Source organism: Scyliorhinus torazame, chromosome 7, assembly GCF_047496885.1.
Source record: "Scyliorhinus torazame isolate Kashiwa2021f chromosome 7, sScyTor2.1, whole genome shotgun sequence".
Classification (NCBI taxonomy): Eukaryota; Metazoa; Chordata; class Chondrichthyes; order Carcharhiniformes; family Scyliorhinidae; genus Scyliorhinus; species Scyliorhinus torazame.
The window spans coordinates 31038418-31056545 of record NC_092713.1 but is presented as its reverse complement, the minus strand read 5'-3'; the positions used below and the strand labels follow the sequence as shown (position 1 = coordinate 31056545).

Here is an 18128-nt window from a genome sequence, read left to right as displayed (position 1 = left end):
CATTGGCGATCGGCCTCAGTACAGTGAAAAACTGGAAGGGGAGCCAGAGAGGGGACAGAGAGCACAGAGTCTCACTCTATGTGGATGACCTGCTCCTCTACATCTCAGACCCACAAAGCAGCTTGGAGGGGATCATGAAGCTCCTGAAGGAGTTTGGAGCCTTCTCAGGTTACAAACTCAATTTGGACAAGAGTAAAATCTTCCCAGTGAACCTGCAAGGGAGAGGGGCAGAGCTGGAGGGACTGCCATTTAAACAGGCCCGAAACAAATTCCGCTATCTGGGGATCCAAATTGCCCACGACTGGACACGGATCCACAAATGAAACCTGATGAGTCTGGTGGAGGAAGTAAAGAAGGACCTACAGAGGCGGGACTCACTCCCACTCCCCCGGGTGGGGAGAGTGAGATGATCAAGTTGGATGTACTGCCTAGGTTCCTCTTCCTGTTCAGATCCATACCGATCTACACCCTCAAGGCTCTTTTCAACACGGTAGATAATACGATAATCTGTAATAACCACAGGTTTGCGCCAGCCACAATGGATGCCACCTTTAAGAGGTGGAGACAGGACGGGGAGGGGGGGACATTGATGGTTAGGACTGTTATACGGAGGACAGACTAGCGACATTAGGGGAGCTGACAGAGAGGCTACAACTGCCCAAAGGGAATGTGTCACAACACCTACAAGTTAAAAACTTTCTCCGCAAGGAGACGGCATCATACCAACGGACGCCGAAACATTTACTGATAGAGGAACTGTTGGATGTGGGTGACTTAGGGAGGGGAAACTGTGGGGACCTGAATGGCGACTACTACATTCCCCGCTGGATGAGACACTGGAAAAATGGGAGGAGGAACTAGAAATAGAAATAGGGTGGGGACTTTGGAGTGAAGCACTGAATAGGGCAAACCTCACCTCCTCCTGCACAAGGCTAAGCCTCATGCAGCTGAATGTGGGGCGCAGAGTGCACCTAACCAGAACCTGAATGAGCAGGTTCTTCTTAGAGGTGGAGGGCAAATGTTAAGTGTGCCAGACGAGCCACAGGTCATTAAGGAAAGGAAGGGGACAGGAAAGCGGAGTGGGGGGGGGGTGGGGGGGGGGTGGGGGTGGGGGGGGGGGGGGGGCGGGTGCTAGCAAATGGAGAACCCGAGGGAGCAGCAAAACATGGAAATACACACTGGGGCCAAAAGCAGACAGGGCAACTGAGGCAGACTGGCCAAATGGGGCCCACAGCCACCGAGGGGGGACAAAACAGGCAGATGCAAATAATAATAATCTTTATTGTCACAAGTAGGCTCACTGCAATGAAGTTACTGTGAAAGTCCCCTAGTCGCCACATTCCGGCACCTGTTCAGGTACACTGAGGGAGAATTTAGAATGTCCAAATGACCTAACAGCACGTCTTTCGGGACATGTGGGAGGAAACCGGAGCACTCGGAGGAAACCCATGTAGAAACGGGGGAAATGTGCAGGCTCCACACAGACAGTGACCCAAGCCGGGAATCGAACATGGGACTCTGGCTCTGTGCAGCAACAGTGCTTACTTAGAAGACCCAGTGCTAACTTATAAGCAATGTGCTACCATGCCGCCCATATGTATAATGATCCTTGTTTGTGTGGGTTTTGATTTTCTCGCTCTTTAGGACATCTCTCCTTTGTAATTCTAATTTTGCCTTGATTGCTTTTGTCAGATAGAACATAAGAACATAAGAATTAGGAGCAGGAGTACGCCACCTGGCCCCTCGAGCCTGCTCTGCCATTCAATGAGATCATGGCTGATCTTTTCTGGACTCAGCTCCACTTTCCGACCCGAACACCATAACCCTTAATCCCTTTATTCTTCAAAAAACTATCTATCTTTATCTTAAAAACATTTAATGAAGGAGCCTCAACTGCTTCACTGGGCAAGGAATTCCATAGATTCACAGCCCTTTGAGTGAAGAAGTTCCTCCTAAACTCAGTCCTAAGTCTACTTCCCCTTATTTTGAGGCTATGCCCCCTAGTTCTGCTTTCACCCGCCAGTGGAAACAACCTGCCCGCATCTATCCTATCTATTCCCTTCATAATTTTATATGTTTCTATAGATCCCCCCTCATCCTTCTAAATTCCAATGAGTACAGTCCCAGTCTACTCAACCTCTCCTCGTAAACCAACCCCTTCAGCTCTGGGATTAACCTAATGAATCTCCTCTGCACACCCTCCAGTGCCAGTACGTCCTTTCTCAGGTAAGGAGACCAAACTGAACACAATACTCCAGGTGTGGCCTCACTAACACCTTATACAATTGCAGCATAACCTCCCTAGTCTTAAACTCCATCCCTCTAGCAATGAAGGACAAAATTCCATTTGCCGCCTTAATCACCTGTTACACCTGTAAACCAACTTTTTGTGACTCATGCACTAGGACACCCAGGTCTCTCTGCACAGCAGCATGTTTTAATATTTTATCAATTAAATAATAATCCCTTTTGCTGTTATTCCTACCAAAATGGATAACCTCACATTTGTCAACATTGTATTCCATCTGCCAGACCCTAACCCATTCACTTAACCTATCCAAATCCCTCTGCAGACTTCCAGTATCCTCTGAACTTTTTGCTTTACCACTCATCTTAGTGTCGTCTGCAAACTTGGACACATTGCCCTTGGTCCCCAACTCCAAATCATCTATGTAAATTGTGAACAGTTGTGGGCCCAACACTGATCCCTGAGGGTCACCACTGGCTACTGATTGCCAACCAGAGAAACACCCATTAATCCCCACTCTTTGCTTTCTATTAATTAACCAACCCTCTATCCATGCTACTACTTTCCCCTTAATGCCATGCGTCTTTATCTAATTGTGTGGAACCTTGTCAATGGCTTTCTGGAAATCCAGATATACCACATCCATTGGCTCCCCATTATCTTCCGCTTTGGTAATGTCCTCAAAATATTCCACTAAATTAGTTAGGCACGACTTGCCCTTTATGAACCCATGCTGCGTCTGCCCAATGGGACAATTTCCATCCAGATGCCTCGCTATTTCTTCCTTGAGGATATATTCCAGTATCTTCCCTACTACCAAAGTTAAGCTCACTGGCCTATAATTACCCGCTTTCTGCCTACCTCCTTTTTTAAACAATGGTGTCACGTTTGCCAATTTCCAATCCGCCGGGCCCACCCCAGAGTCTAGTGAATTCTGGTAAATTATAACTAGTGCATTTGCAATTTCCCTAGCCATCTCTTTTAGCACTCTGGGATGCATTCCATCAGGGCCAGGAGACTTGTCTACCTTTAGCCCCATTAGCTTGCCCATCCTTAGTGATAACAATCATCTCAAGGTCCTCACCTGCCATAGTGTAATGGGTCCGGGTTTACAGAACCCCAAAGTGTTTCATGGAGTTCAACCGACCCACAACATTTAATAGATTGTGGTGTGGGAAGCACACAGCGTGCTCTCCAGGTGTGATACAGCAGTGATGGACAAATGGTTTTTAAAACAAAACAATGTTTATTCTATGAGCTCAAGCTAACCTTTTAAAAACAAACATTGAATATCTTAACACCCATTACTTCAAAGATAACCCCAAAAGACTACAACACTAAATAATCCTTCAAACTGTTCCTTTAAACATCCAAAGGACTTCAAACCTTCAAAAATAAGAACACATCAGGTTACATTCAATATATTTATAGTCTTTGGATTGTAGAAATCAACAGACCAGCTCTGTGTTTCCCTCCCTACCCCTTCTCTAACCAAAAAAAACAAACGCTGTAAAGATCAAGAGGACGGCTCGAGGTCAGGTAGAAGTAGAAAGAAGTTGAACCGTGATGCCACTGCCTGCAGGTAAGGGATTGGCTGGTGACTGGTAAGTAGTTTTATTTTATTTTCCCTCAGGTGTTATCATGCAGGGCGCAGAGGTTGCTGAGTGAGTGCTTGCTGAGAAGGAGAGTGAATAACAGATAAGCTCTTTCTTTCTTTTTCTTTTTTTATCTAGAGGGGATGGCAGGGAAGGTAGTGCAATGTTCCTCCTGCAGAATGTTTGAGGTGAGGGACGCCAACAGTTTCCCTGCTGATTTCATCTGTGGGATGTGCACCCATCTCCAGCTCCTCAGAAACCGCATTAGGGAATTGGAGCTGGATGAACTTTGGATCATTCGGGAGGCAGAGGTGGTCATAGATAGAAGCTTCAGGGATGTAGTTACTCCGAAGAATAAAGATAGATGGGTGATGGTGAGAGGGGCTGGGAGGAAGCAGTCAGTACAGGGATCCCCTGTGGTCGTTCCCCTTAGTAACAAGTATGCCGCTTTGGATACTGTTGGGGGGGGGGGGGGGCTTACCAGGGGTAAGCCATGGGGTGCAGGTCTCTGGCACAGAGTCTGTCCCTGTTGCTCAGAAGGGAAGGGGGGAGAGGAGTAGAGCATTAGTCATTGGAGACTCCATAGTTAGGGGGAGAGATAGGAGATTCTTTGGGAACGAGAGAGACTCGCGGTTGGTTTGTTGCCTCCCAGGTGCCAGGGAGCGTGATGTCTCAGATCGTGTTTTCGGGATCCTTAAGGGGGAGGGGGAGCAGCCCCAAGTCGTGGTCCACATAGGTACCAACGACATAGGTAGGAAAAGGGATAGGGATGTAAGGCAGGAATTCAGGGAGCTAGGGTGGAAACTTAGATCTAGGCCAAACAGAGTTATTATCTTTGGGTTGTTACCCGTGCCACGTGATAGCGAGATGAGGAAGAGGGAAAGAGAGGAGTTGAATGCATGGCTACAGGGATGGTGCAGGAGGGAGCGTTTCAGATTTCTGGATAATTGGGGCTCATTCTGGGGTCGGTGGGACCTCTGCAAACGGGATGGTCTACACCTGGACCAGAGGGGTACCAATATCCTGTGGGAGAAATTTGCTAATGCTCTTCGGGAGGGTTTAAACTAGTTCAGCAGGGGCTTGGGAACCTGAATTGTAGCTCCAGTATACAGGAGGTTGAGAGTAGTGAGGTCATGAGTAAGGTTTTAAAGTTGCAGGAGTGTACTGGCAGGCAGGAAGGTGGTTTAAAGTGTGTCTACTTCAATGCCAGGAGCATCCAGAATAAGGTGGGTGAACTTGCGGCATGGGTTGGTACCTGGGACTTCGATGTTGTGGCCATTTTGGAGACATGGATAGAGCAGGGACAGGAATGGTTGTTGCAGGTGCCGGGGTTAAGATATTTCAGTAAGCTCAGGGAAGGTGGTAAAAGAGGGGGAGGGGTGGCATTGTTAGTCAAGGACAGTATTACGGTGGCAGAAAGGACGTTTGATGAGGACTCATCGATTGAGGTAGTATGGGCTGAGGTTAGAAACAGGAAAGGAGAGGTCACCCTGTTAGGGGTTTTCTATAGGCCTCTGAAAAGTTCCAGAGATGTAGAGGAAAGGATTGCAAAGATGATTCTGGATAGGAGCGAAAGCAACAGGGTAGACCTCATGACTGTTCTGCCAGGCTTCGATGGCCGCAGCCCCACCCCCCACCTCACTCCCGTTCACTGGCCGGCTTAAACCGGCCAGCGTGGAGGCCCCCACCCGGGTCCCTTTCCCCCTTGCCCGGCCCTAGGAAAGCCCAGAGATCCCCCTTTAGCACACACACCCCGCATATCCACCTACATCCCAAAGAGCCCTCATTTCGAGTGAAAGTCCCATCCCTTCCGTTGTCCAAATATATACAACATTGGCTCCTTTAGCCCCTACACCCGGAAGCAGTGAAACAAAAAAGAAGAAAATACAGTCATGAGGTTACATCGGCACATGGCCATTTCTCAATTCGTCAGTTCTGCCTTCTGCCTTCGCAAACTCCTCCGCTGCTTCCGCCGTTCCAAAATAAAAGCCCCTGAGCTTATAAGTCACCCTCAGCTTCGCTGGGTTTACAATGCCGCACTTGCGAATGTACAGTGCCCTCTTCACCCGGTTGAAGGCAGCCCGCCTCCTCGCCAGCTCCACCGTAAAGTCCTGGTATACACGTATACCAGCTCCAGCCCACTGCACCACCCGCTTCTGCTTGGCCCAGCTCAGGACCTTCTCCTTCACACTGTACCTACGGAAGCACAGAGTCGCTGCCCTTGGCGGCTCACTCGCCTTTGGTACAGGCCTCCACGACCGATGAGCCCGATCCAGTTCATATCGGGAGGGATCCTCCCCCAATAGTTTTGCCAGCATCGCGGCAAAATACTCAGTCGGCTTCGGTCCTTCATCTCCTTCGGGCAGCCCCACAATCCTCAAATTCTGTCGCCTGGATTTGTTTTCCAGGTCTTCCATTTTTCCTCGCAGATCCTTGTTAATGTCCATCACCTTCCGCATCTCCTTCCCCATCGTGGCAAGTTGATCACCGTGCTGCAATAACGTCTCCTCCACTTCCTTCAGCACCTCCCCTTGCTCTCGCACCTCCGCCACTGCGCTCGCCACCGTGGAAATCGCCTCCTCCACCAGTGCACTCAAAACCTCCCTTATCTCCTTCCTCACCGTCTCCATGCATTTTGCAAACTGTCTTTCGAATTTTGCAGCCATCACCTTAGTTATTTCTTCAGCCGTAAGCAATGCGGCCTCCCCTGGTACTCCAGCCTCCATTTTCTTTACTGACCCCGCGGTGACCTTCCCACTCCCCGACGGACTTTCAGCCGCTTTTTTCACGGCCGTTTCTTTGCTGATCTTTGACATTCCGCTCCTCTGTGCTGTCTCCCGACTTTTACTGCCTTCGCTGGCCCTAGGATCGGGCGTTAACCCCCTACAATGCCGTTCCCGAATGGGAGCCCTCCAACGCGCGGCTGCCTCCCGCCCGCCGTCACCGGAAGTCACGGCCTCTGTTTTGAATCTTAAGACCTCGATCAGTAACCTCTCCCAAGTTATATTTCCTCTTAACGTTTCTCCTAATTTTCCTTGTCGTTGAACCCATATCTTCATGTAACAACCTGCCACGTCGCTTACCATTTATGTTTTTACTTCCTGTTTTATTCCTTTTAGTATTCCTGGTCCTATTCACTGAGCTCCCCTTAGTCACTGTACCCTGTACTGTCACCCTTTTTGATTTTTGACTATGGCTTCTCTGCCTTACACTTTCCCCCTTACTGCCTTTTGTTTCTGTCCCTGTTTTATTACCTTCCGACTTCCTGCATTGGTTCCCACCCCCCTACCACATTAGTTTAAACCCTCCCCAACAGCTCTAGCAAACACCCCCCTAGGACATCGGTTCCGGTGCTGGCCAGGTGCAGACCATCCGGTTTGTACTGGTCCCACCTCCCCCAGAACCGGTTCCAATGCCCCAGGAATTCGAATCCCTCCCTCTTGCACTATCTCTCGGGCCACACATTCATCCTATCGATCCTGACATTCCTACTCTGACTAGCTCGTGGCACAGGTAGCAATCCTGAGATTACTACCTTTGAGGTCCTACTTTTTAGTTTAACTCCTAACTCCCTGAATTCAGCTTGTAGGACCTCGTCCCATTTTGTTACCTATATCATTGGTGCCTATGTGCACCACGACAGCTGGCTGTTCACCCTCCCCCCCCAGAATGTCATGCAGCCGCTCCGAGACATCCTTGACCCTTGCACCAGGGAAGCAACATACCATCCTGGTATCTCGATTGTGTCCGCAGAACCGCCTGTCTATTCCCCTCACGATTGTGTCCCCTATCACTATAGCCCTGCCATTCTTCTTCCTGCCCTGCTGCGCAGCAGAGCCAGCCATGGTGCCATGAACCTGGCTGCTGCTGCCTTCCCCTGGTGAGCCATCTCCCTCAACAGTATCCAAAGTGGTATATCTGTTTTGCAGGGAGATGACCGCAGTGGACACCTGCACTGCCTTCCTACTCTTGCTCTGTCTTTTGGTCACCCATTTTCTATCTCCCTCAGTAACTTTCGCCTGCAGTGTGACCAACTCGCTAAACGTGCTATCCATGATGTCCTCAGCATCGCGGATGCTCCAAAGTAAGTCCATCCGCAGCTCCAGAGCTGTCAAGCGGTCTAACAGGAGCTGCAACTGGACACACTTCTTGCACGTGAAGGAGCCAGGGACACTGGACATGTCCCTGAGCTCCCACATCACACACGAGGAGCATGACATGGGTCTGGGATCTCCTGCCATGTCTTAAACCTTCGGTTAAGTTATACAACACCAATTCCAAAAAAAACTGAAGAAAAAAATCAATAAATATACCAATGAAAAGAAAAAGAAAAAAGAAAAACTGCTTACCAGTCACTTACCAGGGTTAAAAAGCACCTCCTCCCCACCCAGCTTCGAATTCTCACCTAGCTTCAAATTCCCAAACTCACATACACATGGAGATGAAACTTGTAATTTATCGCCTGAACTGAAATATGTAATATAAAATGTGAAAACCAATAAAAACATTTATTAAAAAAAAGAAAATTAACAAATTAAATGATTGATTTCGAACAAAATGTTAATTAAAGGTGCATTGTTAACAATTTTCACAGTAACTTTATTGCAGTGTTAATGTAAGCCTACTTGTGACACTAATAAAGAGTAATTGTAATATTTGCAATGTTTATGTTTAATGGTACACAACAATAATTGTCTTCTCGTCCTCAAAAACGCTCGTTACGTAATACCACAAACAAGAAATGTAACCTAATTACTAACCTAAATACTAATATTGACATTGATAAACTGGTGGAAGTGTCAGTGGGAGTATTCTTCAAACTATTCGCTTTCGTCGAACGGGGTGGGGAGTTTGGATAAATAACTAATCAATTGATTTTCTTCATGCCAAACACAAACACAATTGGGTTAGGGATTCTTAAAATATTCAGCGCCCTTTTCTATGTGCAGCAGGGTGTAAGGACTGACTTGCATTGCATTTGTTTTCCAGGAGATGGCAGCTATACACTACCCTTTAACCTGCCCAGTCTCCCCAATCTTATCCGCCCGATGCACCGTTTGTTTGACTGCCCTGATTTGTCCAAACCGCGAAGTGACATCAACTGTGGGATGTGTTTTCTTCCAGCAGCTCTCTATAAAGAGCTGCTAAAAATTTAAAACATAAATATAGGCTCAACAGCTACAACCGGAACCTGGATTTCACAACTGTTTACAGGTAATTCATACCTTAAAAAGCGAACAGCGACAAACGTTAGTTGCTCGGGCACTAATGCAGGTTTAAAAAAAAATCATGGTTTATATTTGTGTTTATACATTTTGCTTTTTTATCAGTTTGATTTTCTATATCTTACGATCTAACGTGTACCCGAACCTATTCAAGTTACATTACTACTGTTTAAATATGGTTTGAAATGAGTGAAAGAAGATCTTGTAACTTTAAACCAAGTTTAGAATCGTCAGAAGTTTAGGATTTTTCTCCCAAACACTCGGCTAGCAAGTAAGGAAAGTAGTCCAACAATGTAACCATGTGATAGCTTGAGATTATTTTTAGTTGATGTTTTCCATTACTTCAAACGGTAAATTTTGTTACAATGACGCGTTATGTAGCTGATTTCTTTTTGCAACTGTGTTCAATGGGTGTTTTGATCAATGCCCCGTGTATTCAGCTTGCCCGGGCGCGCGTTGTTTCCCTTGGTTAGTTTCTGCAACACATGGAACCATTATTGCGGACGCAAAATAGAACTCAACCACTTTTTTGAGAAAGTGAATGTGTTTGAGGGGGGGGGGGGGGGGAGATAATAGCTTACCGTGCGAAGAACTTTCAAGATTCCCAGAGTACTTCTGCTTTTAACAGATATTTTCCTCACTATGTTTCATAGAAAATAGAACATACAGTGCAGAAGGAGGCCATTCGGCCCATCTTCTTTGCTCCGACCCACTTAAGCCCTCACTTCCACCCTATCCCTCTAACCCAATAACCCCTTTTTGGACACTCAGGGTAATTTAGCAAGGCCAATCCACCTAACCTGCACGTCTTTGGACTGTGGGAGGAAACCGGAGCACCCGGAGGAAACCCACGCAGACATGGGGAGAACGTGCAGACTCCGCACAGACAGTGACCCAGCAGGGAATCGAACCTGGGACCCTGGCGCTGTGAAGCCACAGTGCTAACCACTATGCTACCGTGCTGCCCCCACTATGCTACCGTGCTGCCCCCACTATGCTACCGTGCTGCCCCCACTATGCTACCGTGCTGCCCCCGCTATGCTACGTTTCATCCACGTTTTAATCCTTACTGGTATTGGAAAATACTGGGTGCAACTTACTTAAAAGCAGGATTGAATATATTGCATAATGGGATAGAGTAAAATACCGCCGATCCTGGAAATCTGAAATAAAATCAGAAATGCTGGGGAAACGCAGCAATGTGTGTGGAGAGAGAAACTGATCAAGAGGTGGAAATATGGTGGGGTTTATGCAGTTCACAAGCGGGTGGGGGGGGGGGGGTGTCAGAGAAGGGCAGGTGGAGGGAAAGAGGTTAGAAAGCGAGGGAAATTAAACTTTGCCTGTGTTCCATTACATCGTTGTCATTTTATCTTCCCTGTTGGCAGAGGGGCATCTTGAGTTCGAACTAAAAAGTTAAACATCTACACCTATGAGTCCCTTGGTCGTACAGAACTTGAGTATTGCTGTAAAAATAGAAATGCTACCCAAGCTTTTCACCTTGCCCTCATCAGGACAAATTTGCAAGAAAATCTCAAAGGGAACAAAAATTTATACTGCAATTTGATTTTTCAATTTTCAGCAATATATATCTGCCTTTAAACTCTGAACATGCGCCCTGGTATATTACTATATCATGAAATATTGATTATAGTTTAATAGACTAAAACTGGAGAAAATATTCAGGGTCCTCCTGAGCCAAATGTTGAAAACCCCAGCCCTATGGCATGTCAGCAATTAGCAAATGTTAGATTGTAAATTGTGGAGCTCAGGTCTAACGAGGTTGTACTGACACTCCATAAATCACTGGTCATTATTTTGTCCAGTCCTAAGAAAATACATAGAATTGTTGTGACGACTATTGAGAGGCAACCTGATTGAAACATGTAGGATTCTCAGGGGGCTTGACATGATAGATGCTAAGAGGTTGTTTCACCTTTTGGGAGAGTCTAGGAACAGAGGTCATAATCTCAGAGTAAGGGGTCACCGACTTAAGACAGAGACCAGGAAGAATTTCTTCTCTCGGTGGGTAGTGAATTTGAATCTCTGGAATTCTTTATAGCAGAGGGCTAAAGAGGCTGGCTGTTAAGTATGTTCAAGACTGAGATAGATTTTTAATCAGTAAGGGAATCAAGAGTTATGGGGATAAGGCAGGAAAGTGGAATTGAGGATTGTTATATCAGATCAGTTGTGATCTCATTGAATGGTGGAGCAGACTCGATGGGCCGAATGGCCTACTTCTGCTCCTATGTCTTATGGTCTTCTTGCTTTTGGGTTATCCAGCCTTGAACTCTACAGATCAGCTAAGAGAACTGACTCTGTAAATTCCCTTTCAGTACAAAGGGTCTGTTCTATGATGGGTCCAATTTATGAGGAATACTTTCTTAGTTACATACTTCTCTCGATTTGTTATTTTAAAAAAAACCTCCTTGAAGATATACATTTTAATCTTGTACTCTTGTCCTCATGGCCTTATATTTTAAAAGCAGCAGCACTTTGGTCGATTGGAAGCCCCAAACTCCAGAAGAATGTCAGGATAATGCATCTGAACCCTATCAGCAGTGTTGTAAATTCAAAATGTAACAGTACTGCAGTACTTTCACTATTCCAACAGGAAGAGAAGAACCTAGAGCCATGAACAGCATATAATAATAATAATATTTTATTGTCACAAGTATGAAGTAACTGTGAAATGCCCCTAGGCACCACATTCCGGCGCCTGTTCGGGTAAGCTGATACGGGAATTGAACCCGCGCTGCTGGCCTTAGTTCTGCACCACAAACCAGCTGGCTAGCCCACTGAGCTAAACCAGCCCTAAGGACTTGAATCAGAGGATGAACACAAGATAGTGCATATTATTTAACAAAAGATGAACTTGCATTTACTCAGCACCATTCATGACCTCAAAACCTCCCAAACTACCTTATAGCCAATTAAATACTTTAAAAGTGTGGTGGCTGTTGTAATGTAGGAAACATGGCAACCAATTTGCTCATGGCAAACTAGAAGATGATACTTACCAATTAATCTGCTTGGTAATTTGGTTGAGGAAGAAATATTGGTCAGAACACGTGGGAGAACTCATATTCTTTGAAATACTACTCTAGATTATTTCAATTCCATTCAAAATTCCACCCTCCATTTAAAGTTTGATCTGAAAGACGACAGGCCGTATTCCCTCAGTGTTGCATTGGAGCATCAGTTTGGATTTTGTGCTTGGATCTCTGGTGTGCAATTTGAATCTGACTCAGCCACTGCTGACTACTTTCTCCCAGTATTCACGACCAAATATGTGAGTAACATGCACATTGAAGAGACAATCTTTTATAACCTTAGCTAACCTTGCTTGAAATAGAAAAATTATCAGGAATACTTAATATGAGGCAGCACGGGGGCGCAGTGATTAGCACTGCTGTCTCACGGTGCTGAGGTCCCAGGTTCGTTCCCAGCTCTGGGTCACTGTCCGTGTGGAGTTTGCACATTCTCCCCGTGTTTGCGTGGGTATTGCCCCCACAACCCAAAGATGTGCAGGGTAGGTGGATTGGCCACGTTAAAGTGACCCTTAATTGGAAAAAATTAATTGGGTACTCTAAATTTATTTTTAAAAAGGAATACTTAATATGTTTGGAGCAGATTTATAAACCCTTAAGAAAGCTCAGTAGAACGGAAATCAGCAAATGTAATATCCATATTTATAAAGGATAACAAAGGACAAACAGGAAACTATAGACCCACTGGTTTTATTTTAATAATAGGATCATTTATCAAGTATAAATAGGGATTATCCTAATCCAGTAAACCGTTACCGTTGTGGATTTAGAGGCAGAGGTTCCTGGATGGACAACCACCATGGTTTCAAAGAAAACACAATGGACGTAGATATCACCTTAGATATGAAACACAGGGATTTGCAAAAAGCATTTGACAGGCACATAAACCAACCAGTTAAGTTCAAAACTGTGGCATTCAAGACTTAGAAATGGATAGGAAATTAGCGGAGGGTGGAAAACAAAAGCTACTTGTCAAATAAGTTATGTCAAGATGATCGAGGGGAGTGTAATGAGTGTGGTGGAAAGGTTTGAATGTTGGGCCGACAATTTCTCATTTAAATCAATGATTTGGATTCAAAAATTTATTGCAAATTGGTGAAGATGACACCAAACTGGAATCGCCAGAGTAATGGGAGCTCAGAAATCAGTGGAATGAAATATTTACATGGACAGAATAATAGCCCATAGAATTTAATGCAGTACAATTTCTTGTACATTACAATCTTCATTGTGTGGATGGAAATACTCAGATATGTAACAGCAAAATATTCCTTCATGGAGTGTTTGTTTTCACTGTGACATACTTCAAAATAGGTGATATTTATATAACAAAATGTATCAGTCTCACACCAAAGTGAGAAGTTTATTACATAATGCATTGCTTAAGCAATCTCCTTACTCTCCAAAATATTAATTCAACATTTGCCCCCACCCTCCTCTTTTTAATTCTTTATAAGGCGTAGCCGTTGCTGGCTAGACCAACATTTGTTGCTCATCCTTGATTGTCCTTGAGAAGGTGGCGGTGAAACTGCCTTCTTGGATTGCTACAGTCTGAATGCTGTAAATACCCCCCCCCCCCCACAATGCTTTGTAGATGGTGGAAAGGCTTTGGGGAGACAGGTGAATTACTTCAGAATTATAGAATCCCTACAGCGCAGGAGACCATTTTGGTCTATCAAGTCTGCATGATCCTCCGAAAGGGCACCCTAACCTAGGCCCACTCCCGCACCCTATCCCTGCAACCCCAACCAACCTTTGGACAATTTAGCAGAGTCAATCTACCTAACCTGCACATCTTTGGACTGTGGGAAGAAACTGGAGCACCCGGAGGAAACCCACGCAGACACTGGGAGAACGTGCAAAATCCATACAGGCAGTCACTGACCACTATGCCGCCCTTGTCTTAGAATTCCCACCTCTGACCTGCTCTTGTAACCACAATATGTATATGGTTGGCCCAGTTCAGTTTCTAGTCAGAAATAACCCCCAAAATGTTGATAATGGGAGATTCAGCAATGATAATACCATTGAATGTCAAGCGTAGATGGTTAGATTACCTCTAATTGAAGATGGTCCTAGCCTGGCACTTGTGTGGCACAAATGTTACTTGATACTTATCAACACAAGACTGAAAGTTATTTAGGTCTTGCTACATATGGACACAGACTGTTTCAGTAACTGAGGAGTTGCGAATGGTACTGATCATTGTATGATCATCAGCGGACATCCCTACTTCTGACCTTATGATGGAGGAAACACTATTGATGAAGCAACTGAAGATAGTTTGGATGGTTGTACTACCCTGAAGAACTCCTGCAGTGATGTCCTGCGACTGATAGTTGAGTTCCAGCAACAACATTCCTTTGTGCTAGGTGTGACTCCAACCAGTGATGAATTCCTCTGCTGCCCATTGACCAGTTTTGCTCGCATTCCTTGATGCTACTCCTCAGTCAAATGCTGCCATGATGTTATGGGCAGTAACCTTCATCTAGATAGATAGATAGATATCGAAGTACAGTGAAAAGTATTTTTCTGCGGCCAATGGAACGTACACAGTACCTCACCTTAGGTTCAGCTCTTTTGTCCATGTTTAGACTGAGGATGTAATGACATCAGGAGCTGGGTGGCCCTGCAGAACCCAAACTGAGTCTCAGTGAACAGATTATTGCTGTGTCAGTGCTGCTTGATAGTAGTCGATGACACCTTTTACAGATGATCGAGATGGGGCTGTAACTGGCTGGGTTAAATTTGTCCTGCTTTTTGTGAACAGGACATACGGGGGAACTTTCCACACTGTCAAGTGCACACTAGGGTTGTAGCTGTACTAGAACAGCTTGGCTATAGGGGCTCAGCTGGTTCTGGAGCACAAGTCTTCAGTACTATTGCCAGAATGTTGTCAGGGCCGATAGTGTTTACAGTGCCTTTAGCCTTTTCTTGATATCACATGGAGTGAATCGAATTGGCTGAAGACGGTAATGCTGGGGTCCTCAGAAGGGGGCTGAGATTGAAGTTGGTTGCAATTGCTTCAGCCTGGTCTTTGTGGTAAGTACCATTCTCCACTTAAAAATGCTAACGTGCTTACTAATTTGCGAGTGGTCCGTCTCTGACACATGAGCTGGGCACAACCTGATCTTACTGTTTGTTCCTTTTGCGGGAATATCGAAGCTGCTGTGGAATTGGGCTCACGCTTACATTCGGTGCGTTTGCTGCAGGACGGCACCGGATCCTCCCATCAGCGGACTGGCTGCAGGGGACGGGGCGGTCTGGAGGGGGGGGGCGGGGCGGTCTGGCGTAGGGGGCGTGGCGGGGGGCGTGGTCGTCTGGCGGGGGGGGCGGGGTGATCAGGGGGGCGGGGCCGGCCAGTGGAGCATGCGCACAGTGCCGGTCAGTGTGCGCAGGCGGGGGGTTTGGGGAGTGAAGCGAGCTCAGAGACAGAGAGAGATCCCGTCGCTGCAGCCGCTGCCAACCTCTCGCCGGGTGTCGGGACGCCGCCGACACTTTTATTTTCCTTTCAAACGCCCAAGTGTCAGAGTTAATAAATCCGGGGGGCGGGGGTCTGCCCACCGGGGCCTTGCTGCGGATGTGTTTTCCGCTGCGTCCCTTTGACAGCTCGAGGTAGGTGAACATCCTCCGTCCGCGGCCGGAGGCTGGGGATAAGTTACCGGGGGCTGGGGAAAGTTACCTGGGGCTGGGGGCGAGTTACCTGGGGCTGGGGGAAAGTTACTGGGGACTGGGGGAAAGTTACCTGGGGCTGGGGGCGAGTTACCTGGGGCTGGGGGCGAGTTACCTGGGGCTGGGGGAAAGTTACTGGGGACTGGGGGAAAGTTACCTGGGGCTGGGGGCGAGTTACCTGGGGCTGGGGGCGAGTTACCTGGGGCTGGGGGCGAGTTACCTGGGGCTGGGGGCGAGTTACCGGGGGCTGGGGGCGAGTTACCGGGGGCTGGGGGCGAGTTACCGGGGGCTGGGGGCGAGTTACCGGGGGCTGGGGGCGAGTTACCGGGGGCTGGGGGCGAGTTACCGGGGGCTGGGGGCGAGTTACCTGGGGCGGGGGGAAAGTTGCTGGGGGCATGTTACCGGGGGCTGGGGGAAAGTTGGGCAGCCTGCACCGTGTGCCTTCACGTGGCCCATCTGTCTCCCCCGGTATATCTTTGCAGAGACAGGTTTTATTGGCGGCGGGGGGTGAAAGCCGAATGTCGTGGGGGAAAAGTGCGCGAAATGGCATTTTTATTAAATGTTTGCACTTGACGTGTGTCTGATCTCCATCGATAAGCGTGTCAGTTTGTAATTGTGGAAACCTTTGCTGCAGTAACACAGTTTATATTTCCGAAAGGACTTTCTGTCAGTTGTGCGAGAGAGCAATTTTAAGTTGTTAGGACTTTTACCCTGTCTCGGTGCAGGGGATAAACAGAAGACACCGCGTTATTTTTAAGAAGCACCTTGATTGATCGATTGCAGAATATCTAATTGCCAGAAATGGGAATCGCCTAGTGTCCTGTTCGGGATCTGGGCACGTGGAGCAGCGACCGACGAGTGGCCGATTGCTTTGAGTTTTCACTTAATGAAAACGACATCATAGTCCTAACATTGGGCTTTGCATGGGGTACAGTGCTGAACTAAAATTTAAATGCATCTGCTGGGGGCATCTGTGATTGTTGTTTGTGTTACCTACTTGGATAGTATATCATGAGTAAGAACTGCTCTTTTCACTTGTTAAATTGCGGGTTGTGAGTTTATATTTTTAAAAAGTTCTGCTGGAAGTTCTGAAATGGTCAGTGACGTAGGCAGGCATGGCAATGACGGAACTAAGCAACAGATGAAGGAGGAACATAAGCTAACTGTATAGGCAGATAGTGTAGTTATACTGTACCTATTTTTTGGCATCTGTATGATATTTCTTTAGTGAAATGCAAGCAAATAGTGAACAGTTATCCAGTGCTCCGCTGTTTGAAATTATATTTGAAGTTATATAATGCCTTCCAGGACTTCAGGATATTCTAAGCTTCACAGGCATTGAAATACCCTTTGAAGTGACTGTGGTAATGTCGGAAATGTGGCAGCCTATTTGCACGCAACAAGCCCCCCACAGACAGCAGGGATAAATATTGATCAGAACACTGGGAACACATCTTTAGTAGCAAGCAGGTCTTTGGTTTAATTATTTCATCACAAAGACAGCATCTCCAACAGTGCAGCCTTCCCTCTCGTGCTGCACTTGAAGTGTCATGCTGGATTATGTGCTCAAGTCTCTGGAGTGGAGATTGAACATAACCTTCTGGTTTAAATGAGTGTGCGCTCACCCAAGACTCTCTCAAAGTGAAGTTTTCTACGCCTACACCCTTAAATATACAAACAGAACTCTTGCTCAATGACCCCATAACTGCTTGTGAAGAATCTTTGAAAAGGGCTGAGGTATTAAATTAAGACTCAGCAGATCATCAGGACTATTTGTAAATGTTGAGAGTTAGTATTGCACAGGTTAAAATTAATCTGCAATCAGTACAAAGATAAAGCAGTGCACAATTCTCAAATCCATGTGGTCTACTGGGTGCAAATGCTGATTTGATATCACTTCCTTTCAGTTTTGCTGCTTATCGTGTGCTTAATTTTTAAGTGGAAACTACTTGATGATCAATGTTGGAGTTCAGTTGCAGAGACACTGCTGCATAGGACTTGGGCCTGCAAGGTAGCATTGTTTTGAAAGAAAGATGGTGAAATCAGATCTTTCGAGGAAGAGAGAGATTAATCATGCTTTGTGTGACAAAAACCCAAGGGAGGAATGATGTATTGGACCTTGCTATGATGGAGTGAGAAAGGAGAATGATGTGGCATAGGACCTTGCTATCGAGGACAGAAATATGCACCCATAGGAAACTATAATGGCTTGTAACTATTCTGGTACACAATTGCCAAAGTGCTTTAGACAAAGGTTGAAGTGTTTTTGTGAATATTTGTTGGGTTAATTCTTTGTCACACTGAATGTAATCTCATTCAAGTACCAAAAGCATATTTGTTG

At 46.3% G+C, this 18128-nt stretch overlaps 1 protein-coding gene across 3 annotated transcripts in view; it reads left to right on the top strand.

The window, feature by feature from the left end:
* The first annotated feature begins 8904 nt into the window (after window positions 1–8904).
* Window positions 8905–18128, top strand: part of tgfbr3 (transforming growth factor, beta receptor III) — a 235941-nt gene continuing 226717 nt past the window's right edge. Inside the window, exon 1 of one of the 3 annotated variants that reach the window (XM_072510477.1) lies at window positions 8905–9057. The gene's annotated coding sequence lies outside the window, so the exon portion shown is untranslated. Of the gene's footprint in view, window positions 9058–15514; window positions 15731–18128 lie in introns of those variants that run through there. The other 2 variants (XM_072510478.1, XM_072510476.1) reach the window with 2 other exon arrangements.